At 36.7% G+C, this 8,628-nt stretch overlaps 1 pseudogene; it reads left to right on the top strand.

Annotated features, from left to right (window-relative positions):
* The first annotated feature begins 1,001 nt into the window (after positions 1-1,001).
* On the top strand, positions 1,002-1,800 carry LOC111719755 (annotated as a pseudogene).
* Positions 1,801-8,628: the final 6,828 nt, after the last annotated feature.

An 8,628-nucleotide genomic window follows, 5' to 3' on the forward strand; every position in this document is an offset into this window, starting at 1 on the left:
CTTTATGGTTAAGTCATGAGCACAAATGTTATGTTTGTATGCATCTGTAAAGATAGTTGATCCTTTAAGAGGGACCTTAGAAACCTTTTCTTCAAGAATCCATCACCAATTATGTAATAGCCAGGTTACCTTTAATGGAGACCCATGTGTAAAATTTGGAGCCATGGCCAATAAAATTTGCCACTCTGGGATGGTTTTACAGCACACATTAATTTGTGTATTGGCATAAAATACATATATCTTACTGTCCATATTACATTCCCCAGGATTTGCCCTTTCAAATACAAAAATAAATTTTGCCTTTATGCAATGGTATATAAAAGAAAGCATCTTTAAGATTTAAGATAAAAAATCATTGTGTATACCAGTGGTTCTCAAAGTATGGTCTAGAGAATCCTGGGGATCTCTGAAATCCTTTTAGAGGGTCTACAAATTCAAAAATAGTTTTTATTTCCAATATGGTAAATGTCTATAATATAATCCAGATAAACAAAACGCTTTGGACATATACTCAATAATTTTTAATAGGATAAAGATACTGAAATCAAAAGTTTGAGAACCACTGGTGTATACCCTAGACACTTGTATTTGGCTCATGGTTTCTACTGACCACTTGCTCTGATTATAGAAATTTTCAATAAGAGGAAAGTGCAGGGACATGAAGTTAATAATGTCAAAACAGATCCTTCAGGCTTCAGCTTGAGAATGCATACATGACAGGATAATTTCATAGCTCTATTTGACAGCCAATCATGCAGTGACAATTCCACCTCATAGCTAAACTTGGGAATAATCAGGTGGGAAATAAAAAAATAGAATTATGAAATTGAGTCAGAAGGATACAATCTTGAGCAGATACTAAGATTGTCTCCCAGCTCTTACAAGGAAGACGTCCACCTACAACAAAGAAAGGCATCCCTCTGAGTAACTTGTGGCATTTCTTTCAAATGCTGGGTTACAAAAAAAAAAAAAAAAAAAAAAAGGCTATTGGTGCCGGCAGAATTCGCTCACGGCGGGGACCTGTGGTACCCAGTTGGACGGTGGCACTCGGGACGTCCTGACAGAGTTTTAGTCACAGCCCGCACGCCCCTCACTTTCCTCCCGACTGTGGTGCTCTGGGGTCCACCTTTTCCCAGCGGGGAGACATGAGCGGCGGCAGCCAGCGCGAAGACTATGATCAGTTCAAGGAACAGCTGAGACTCCAGAAACTCTTTGAGGAGGGCCCCCGGATGCCAGAGGGCAGCGACCCCTCCACTTATGTGGACCAAGCCGATGGCACCACTTACGAGTGGGATTTGGAAAAGAAGGCATGGTTTCCCAAGATATCTGAAGATTTCCTTGCTACATATCAAGCCAATTATGGGTTCTCTGATGACAGTCCCTCTTCTTCTCATACGCAAAAAGATACTAAAGCTGATGTGAGTGAAAAAGCTAAAGGGAAACCTACTGAACAAAAATCCATAGAAGATATTGAAAAAAAAGCAGAAAGGAGAAAAAAGAAAGCCTGAACCTGGATGGTTTCAAGTTGAAGAGGACAGAAATACAAATGTTTATGTTACGGGCTTACCTCCAGACATTACAAAGGAGGAATTTGTTCAACTTATGTCCAAATGTGGCATTATCATGAAAGATCCTCAAACAGAAGAATATAAAATCAAACTTTATAAAGATAAACAAGGAAATCTGAAAGGAGATGGGCTTTGCTGTTATTTGAAGAAAGAATCTGTCCCTCTAGCATTAAAGCTTCTGGATGATGATCAAATCAGAGGTTATAGACTGCATGTTGAAAAAGCAAAATGATCAGGAATTAAATTCAAAACTCAAAAGAATATCAGTTACAGTTCCACAAGATTTTATCTCTAATAGCAAATTCTATTGGTTTCAAGAAAACTGGAAAGCTTGCAAATTAAGGAGAGTTTTTAGAAATCTCAGCAATCCCAGGGTCACTGTTCAGCCTAAAATAGTCCAAGGGCACAGTCAGTGCTCAGACACATGTTTACTTCTTAGTTATGAGTGCATAAGTCTCCTGACTGTCTTCTGGCTGACCAGTTGGGCTTCTTTGGAGAATTTTCACATTCTCTTTTTATCTATTCCTCTACCTCAAGCAGATACTTTACAGAAAAGGGAGTTGGAAGTCCAATCACAAGGACCATTAGAGAAAACTCTCATGGGCACCTATCACCTTATCAGAACCCCAAACATCTCTCTGGGAAGTCACAGGATCCTATATGAGCTCCATAAAACTGTGTGAGATGGGGTACTAGACCCCCCTTAACCAAATTGACTTTTTGGAGCCATCTCTAGGTACAAGCAGAAAGCCTTTACTAATTTTTTGCAAGAAGTGGGACCGCACATCAACTGGACAGTCCAGCACGGTGTGGCACACTACAGAAGCCAAAACTGGATTATATGGTCAAAAAACTGTGGGTCCCCCACCCCTTACCCTGTTAAGTTTTAAATTTATTGGATGGACTGAATTCTTCAGGAATACAGAAGGGGCTATTGACCAATGTACAACAATGCTTCCTTACTTGGCATGAACAGTGCTGATGTGGCAGTGCAGATTCTGCTTTATAGAACTCATGTGACTTCTCGAAACTTAAGCCTAGGATCTGCTCTATTTTACCCTACAGTCTTCTGAGAAATCTTTACTTATTTCATTCAGAATGTAAAAGTAAAAACTCACCTGGGTTTATTTCTTAAGAGAATATGGCCTGGGCCAAGATGGCAGAGAAGAGGCACACATTCTGCTTAGGCTCCACGTTTTCTCTCAGAATTTGATTCATGACAAGCCTTGAAATTAGTGTTTGACTGAAAAAAAAACCCACAAATAATTACCAAGAGAAGACATCCTTTAAATTCACCAGGAAAGGTCTGTTTTTGCTGGAGGGCAAGGACGGTTTTAGATCTGGCACAGGCTAAGGGCAGGCAGCGGCAGCGAGAGCCCAGCAGGCAGCTCACAGCTGAGCAGACCAGAATGGGGTGGTGTGTGATCTCAAATGTCTCTGCAAGGAGAGCTTTACTACAGTATTGGATACTTTGCCCTGGCAGCAAGCCAGTAGACAAGCAGAGAAGCTAAAAAAAAAAGGGTTGAAGAATACAACCCCAAACACCTGGAGTCTCTTGGGACCTGGCCACCCCTCCCACACAGTGTCTCAGCATGCTCTCAGAGTCTCAGAATGCAGGCTCAGCACAGCCATCACTGTCCTGCTAGTGCCTCACTGCCGCCCACCCACCCACACCACCTACCCCCCAGTCCCTTGCAGTCTGTAGAGGAAACTCGGTAATACTACCCCCTTACCCAGCACCAAAAAAACAAAAAAAAAAAGCATATTCCATTTGGGGTTTTTTTTCTTTGCTAGTTTGTTTTCTTTGATTCTTCTCTGACAAAATGAGCAAAAAAATTAAATGGGCCTTAACCATTGATAGCTTCTATACGGATAGAGAGCAAACTTTAAACTCTGAGGAGATGTGGTGGTTTTCTAGAGGCAGCCTTAGTCTCAGTTACAATTGAATAATTACTCCATTATTGCAGCCAGCTGTAAAAATGCAAACGTTTATTTCTCCTTCCAAAATAGCCTGGTTAGTTGAGGCCTAACTGTCTGCTTGAGCTCTAAGAGATCTTGTAGCTTTGTCCTTGGCTTCTGTCTCTGCTTTCTTCAGCCTCCAGCTCAACTCCGACTCATGGCTTCTCAATCTCCAACTGAGGCGAGTAGGCTTCTGATCTCCCAGAGTGCTCTGTCTCCAACCCCAAAGTTCCCCAGAACTATTTCGAGTGGCTCATAGGAACTGAATTTATGCTACTTCTCTGAGAGTGGGATTGTGGGATATCTCCCAGCATGCTCTCTGAAATCTCCCAAACATGTGAACTCCATTGAGTTCTTAGATACTTATGAGCTCTCTAAAGGTGTGAACACAAGCATTGTTTCCATCAGTTGTACTTAGTACCTAGTTCAAGTTCTGGCCCAAAAATAACTCTTTCTAAGATTAAATTAACTCCAATGGCTTAACACTTTATAAAGATTCCAACAAGGAGACAATATGTCTCCAGGTGAATCCCCAAAGGAGGATATCATCTGGTGCTCAACCCAGATGACTCTCATAGAAGAAATTAAAAAGGCTCTCACAAGAGAGCTAGAAGAAAAATGGGAAAAAGAAAAGGAGGCTTGGCAAGAGAGTCTGGGGAAGTCATCGCACACACTTAAAGACAGAGTGGATAAAGAAATCAAATCCTTGAAAAATAGAATTAGTGAACTGGAAACAGAAAATAGCTCTCTAAAAAATAAAATTGGCAAAATGGAAAAAAATTCCACAGAACAAAACAACTCACTTAAAAACTCAATTGGACAATTAGAAAAAGATATTTAAAAGTGAGTGAAGAAAATACTTCATTGAAAATCAGAATTGAACAAATGAAAATGAATGACTCAAGGAGACACCAAGAATCAATCAAGCAAAACCAAAAAAAAAAAAAAAATGAAACAATGGAAAAAATGTCAAATACCTTCTTGGGAAAACAACAGACCTGGAAAATAGATCTAGGAGAGACAATCTGAGAATTATTAGACTCCTGGAAAAATATGATGAAAAAAAGAGCCTGGACAATATTTTCCAGGAAATTATGCAAGAGAACTGCCCAGAAGTCATAGAAACAGAGGGTAAAATAGATGTTGAAAGAATTCATCGATCACTTACTGAAAGGAATCCTAAAATCAAAACACGGAGAAATATAGTGGCCAAATGCCAGAACTATCAGATGAAGGAAAAAATATTGCAAGTGGTTAGAAAAAACCAATTCAAATATTGAGGAGCCACAATAAGGATTACCCAGGATCTAGAAGTATCCACATTAAAGGATCGAAGGGCCTGGAATGTGATATTCTGAAAGGTTAAGGAACTTGGTATGCAACCAAAAATAACTTACCCACCCAGAATGAGCATGTTTTTCCATGGAAGGAGATGGACATTCAACAAAATAAGTGAATTTCACCTATTTTTGATTAAAAAACCAGAAATTAACAAAAAGTTTGATCTACAAATATAGAACTCAAGAAAAACCTAAAAAGAAGAACCTAAAAAAGAAATCTTGGGAACTATATTTCTGCTATAGAGATATATAAAGAATACATGTATACCTTGTTCTAGAAACTAGAGGTGGAAAGGAAATTGTACCAGAAAAAGGTTAAAGTGGGGGTACCACATCTCATGAAGAGGCAAAGGAAACCTATTTTATCTGAGATAAAGAATGGAGGGGGATGAATATAGTGTGTATTTTACTGCCATCAGAATTGGCTTAAAGAGAAATATTTTAGACATATTCGATTTATGGTGAAACTTCTCACACCTCATTGAAAAGTGGGGAGGGAAAAGTGAAAAGGGAAGGAATAAGCTAAGTGGAAGGGAATACAGAAATTGTGAGGAAAAGGAGTAAGATAGGGGAAAGAACTCTAAGGTAGGAGAAGGGATACTAAAAAAGGGAGGGCTGTGAGAAGCAAGTGGTGCTCATAAGTTTAATGCTGGGGAGGAGGGGAAGGGGGAAGGAAGGGAGAAAAGCATAAACAGGGGTTAACAAGATGGGAAATAATACAGAATTGGTCATTTTAACCATAAATGTGAATGAGGTAAACTCTCCCATAAAGAGGAAGTTGTTAGCAGAATGGATTAAAAGCCAGAATCCTACAATATGTTGTTTACAGGAAACAACCTGAAGCAGGAAAATACATACAGATTAAAGGTAAAAGACTGGAGCAGAATCTACTATGCTTCAGGTGAAGTCAAAAAAGCAGGAATAGCCATCCTGATCTCAGATCAAGCAAAAGCAAAAATTCATCTAATTAAAAGAGATAAGGAAGGGCACTATATCTTGCTAAAGGGTAGGATACATAATGAAGCAATATCAATATTAAACATATATGTAGCAAATGGTGTAGTATCTAAATTCTTAAAAGAGAAATTAAGAGAGCTGCCAGAAGAAATAGACAATAAATTATAATAGTGGGAGATCTCAACCTTGCACTCTCAGAATTAGATAAATTAAACCACAAAGTAAATAAGAAAAAAGTCAAAGAGGTAAACAGAATACTAGAAAAGTTAGATATGATAGATCTCTGGAGAAAACTAAATGGAGACAGAAAGGAGTATACTTTCCTCTCAGCAGTTCATGGAACCTATACAAAAACTGACAATATATTAAGACATAAAAACCTCAAACTCAAATGCAGTAAGGCAGAAATAGTAAATGCATCCTTTTCAGACCACAATGCAATGAAAATAACATTCAACAAAAAGCCAGGGAAAAATAGACCAAAAATAATTGGAAACTAAATAATCTCATACTAAAGAATGACTGGGTGAAACAACAAATCATAGATATAATTAATAATTTCATCCAAGAAAATGACAATAATGAGATGTCATACCAAAATGTGTGGGATGCAGCCAAAGTGGTAATAAGGGGAAATTTCATATCACTAGAGGCTTACTTGCATAAAATAGAGAAAGAGAAGGTCAACAAATTGGTCTTGCAACTAAAAATGCTAGAAAAGGAACAAATTAAAAACCCCCAGTCAAACACTAAACTTGAAATTCTAAAAATAAAAGGAGAGATCAATAAAATTGAAAGTAAAAAAACTACTGAATTAATTAATAAAACTAATAGTTGGTTCTATGAAAAAACCAACAAAATAGACAAACCCTTAGTAAATCTGATTTTAAAAAGGAAAGAGGAAAATCAAATTATTAGTCTTAAAAATGAAATGGGAGAACTCACCACTAACAAAGAGGAAATTAGAGCAATAATTATGAATTACTTTGCCCAACTTTATGCCAATAAATTTGACAACTTAAATGAAATGGAAGAATGCCTTCAAAAATATAGCTTGCCCAGATTAACAGAGGAAGAAGTAAATAGACTAAACAGTCCCATTTTAGAAAAAGAAATAGAACAAGTTATTAACCAACTCCCTAAGAAAAAATCCCCAGGACCAGATGGATTTACATGTGAATTCTACCAAACATTTAAAGAACAATTAACCCCAATGCTATATAAGCTATTTGAAAAAATAGGGATGGAAGGAATCCTACCAAATTACTTTTATGACACAGATATGGTACTGATACCTAAACCAGGTAGGTTGAAAAAAGAGAAAGAAAATTATAGACCAACCTCCCTAATGAATATTGATGCTAAAATCTTAAATAAAATATTATCAAAAAGATTACAGAAAATCATCCCCAGGATAATACACTATGACCAAGTAGGATTTATACCAGAAATGCAGGGCTGGTTCAATGTTAGGAAAATTATCAGCATAATTGACTATATCAATAACCAAATTAACAAAAACCATATGATCATCTCAATAGATGCAGAAAAAGCATTTGAGAAAATCCAACATCCATTCCTCATAAAAACATTTGAGAGGATAGGAATAAATGGACTTTTCCTTAAAATAGTCAGGAACATCTATTTAAAACCATCAGTAAGCATCATACGCAATGGGGGAAAACTTTCCCAGTAAAATCTGGAGTGAAGCAAGGTTGCCCACTATCACCATTATTATTCAATATTGTATTGAAATAGAGATTAAAGGAATTAGAGAGGGTAATAAGGAAACCAAACTATCACTCTTTGCAGATGATATGATGGTATACTTAGAGAAGCCCAGAGATTCTACTAAAAAGCTATTAGAAATAATTCATAAATTTAGCAAAGTTGCAGGATACAAAATAAATCCCCTTAAATCCTCAGCATTTTTATATATCACCAACAAAATTTAACAGCAAGAGATACAAAGACAAATTCAATTCAAAATAACTGTCAATAGCATACAATATTTGGGAATCTATCTACCAAAGAAAAGTCAGGAATTATATGAGCAAAATTACAAAACACTTTCCATACAAATAAAGTCAGATTTAAATAATTGGAAAAATATTAAGTGCTCTTGGATAGGCTGAGAGAATATTATAAAGATGACAATACTCCCTAAACTAATCTATTTATTTAGTGCTATACCAATCAGACATCCAAAAAAAATATTTTAATGATATAGAAAAAATAACAACAAAATTCATATGGAAGAACAAAAGGTCGAGAATCTCAAGGGAATTAATGAAAAAAAAATCAAATGAAGGTGGCCTAGTTGTACCTGATCTAAAACTATATTATTAAGCAGCAGTCACCAAAACCATTTGGTATTGGCTAAGAAATAGATTAGTTGATCAGTGGAATAGGTTAGGTTCACAAGACAAAATAGTGAACTATAGCAATCTAGTGTTGGACAAACCCAAAGATCCTAACTTTGGGGATAAGATTGCATTATTTGAAAAAAATCTGCTGGGATAACTGGAAATTAGTATGGCAGAAATTAGGCATGGACCCACATTTAACACCATATACCAGGATAAGATCAAAATAGGTCCATGATTTAGGCATAAAGAACAGGATTATAAATGAATTAGAGGAACATAGGATAGTTTATCTCTCAGACTTGTGAATGAGGAAGAAATTTGTGACCAAAGATGAAGTAGAGATCATACTTGACCACAAAATAGAAAATTTTGATGATATCAAATTAAAAAGCCTTTGTACAAACAAAACTAATGCAAACAGTATTAGAAGAGAAG

Source organism: Sarcophilus harrisii, chromosome 3 (genome assembly GCF_902635505.1).
Source record: "Sarcophilus harrisii chromosome 3, mSarHar1.11, whole genome shotgun sequence".
NCBI lineage: Eukaryota > Metazoa > Chordata > Mammalia > Dasyuromorphia > Dasyuridae > Sarcophilus > Sarcophilus harrisii.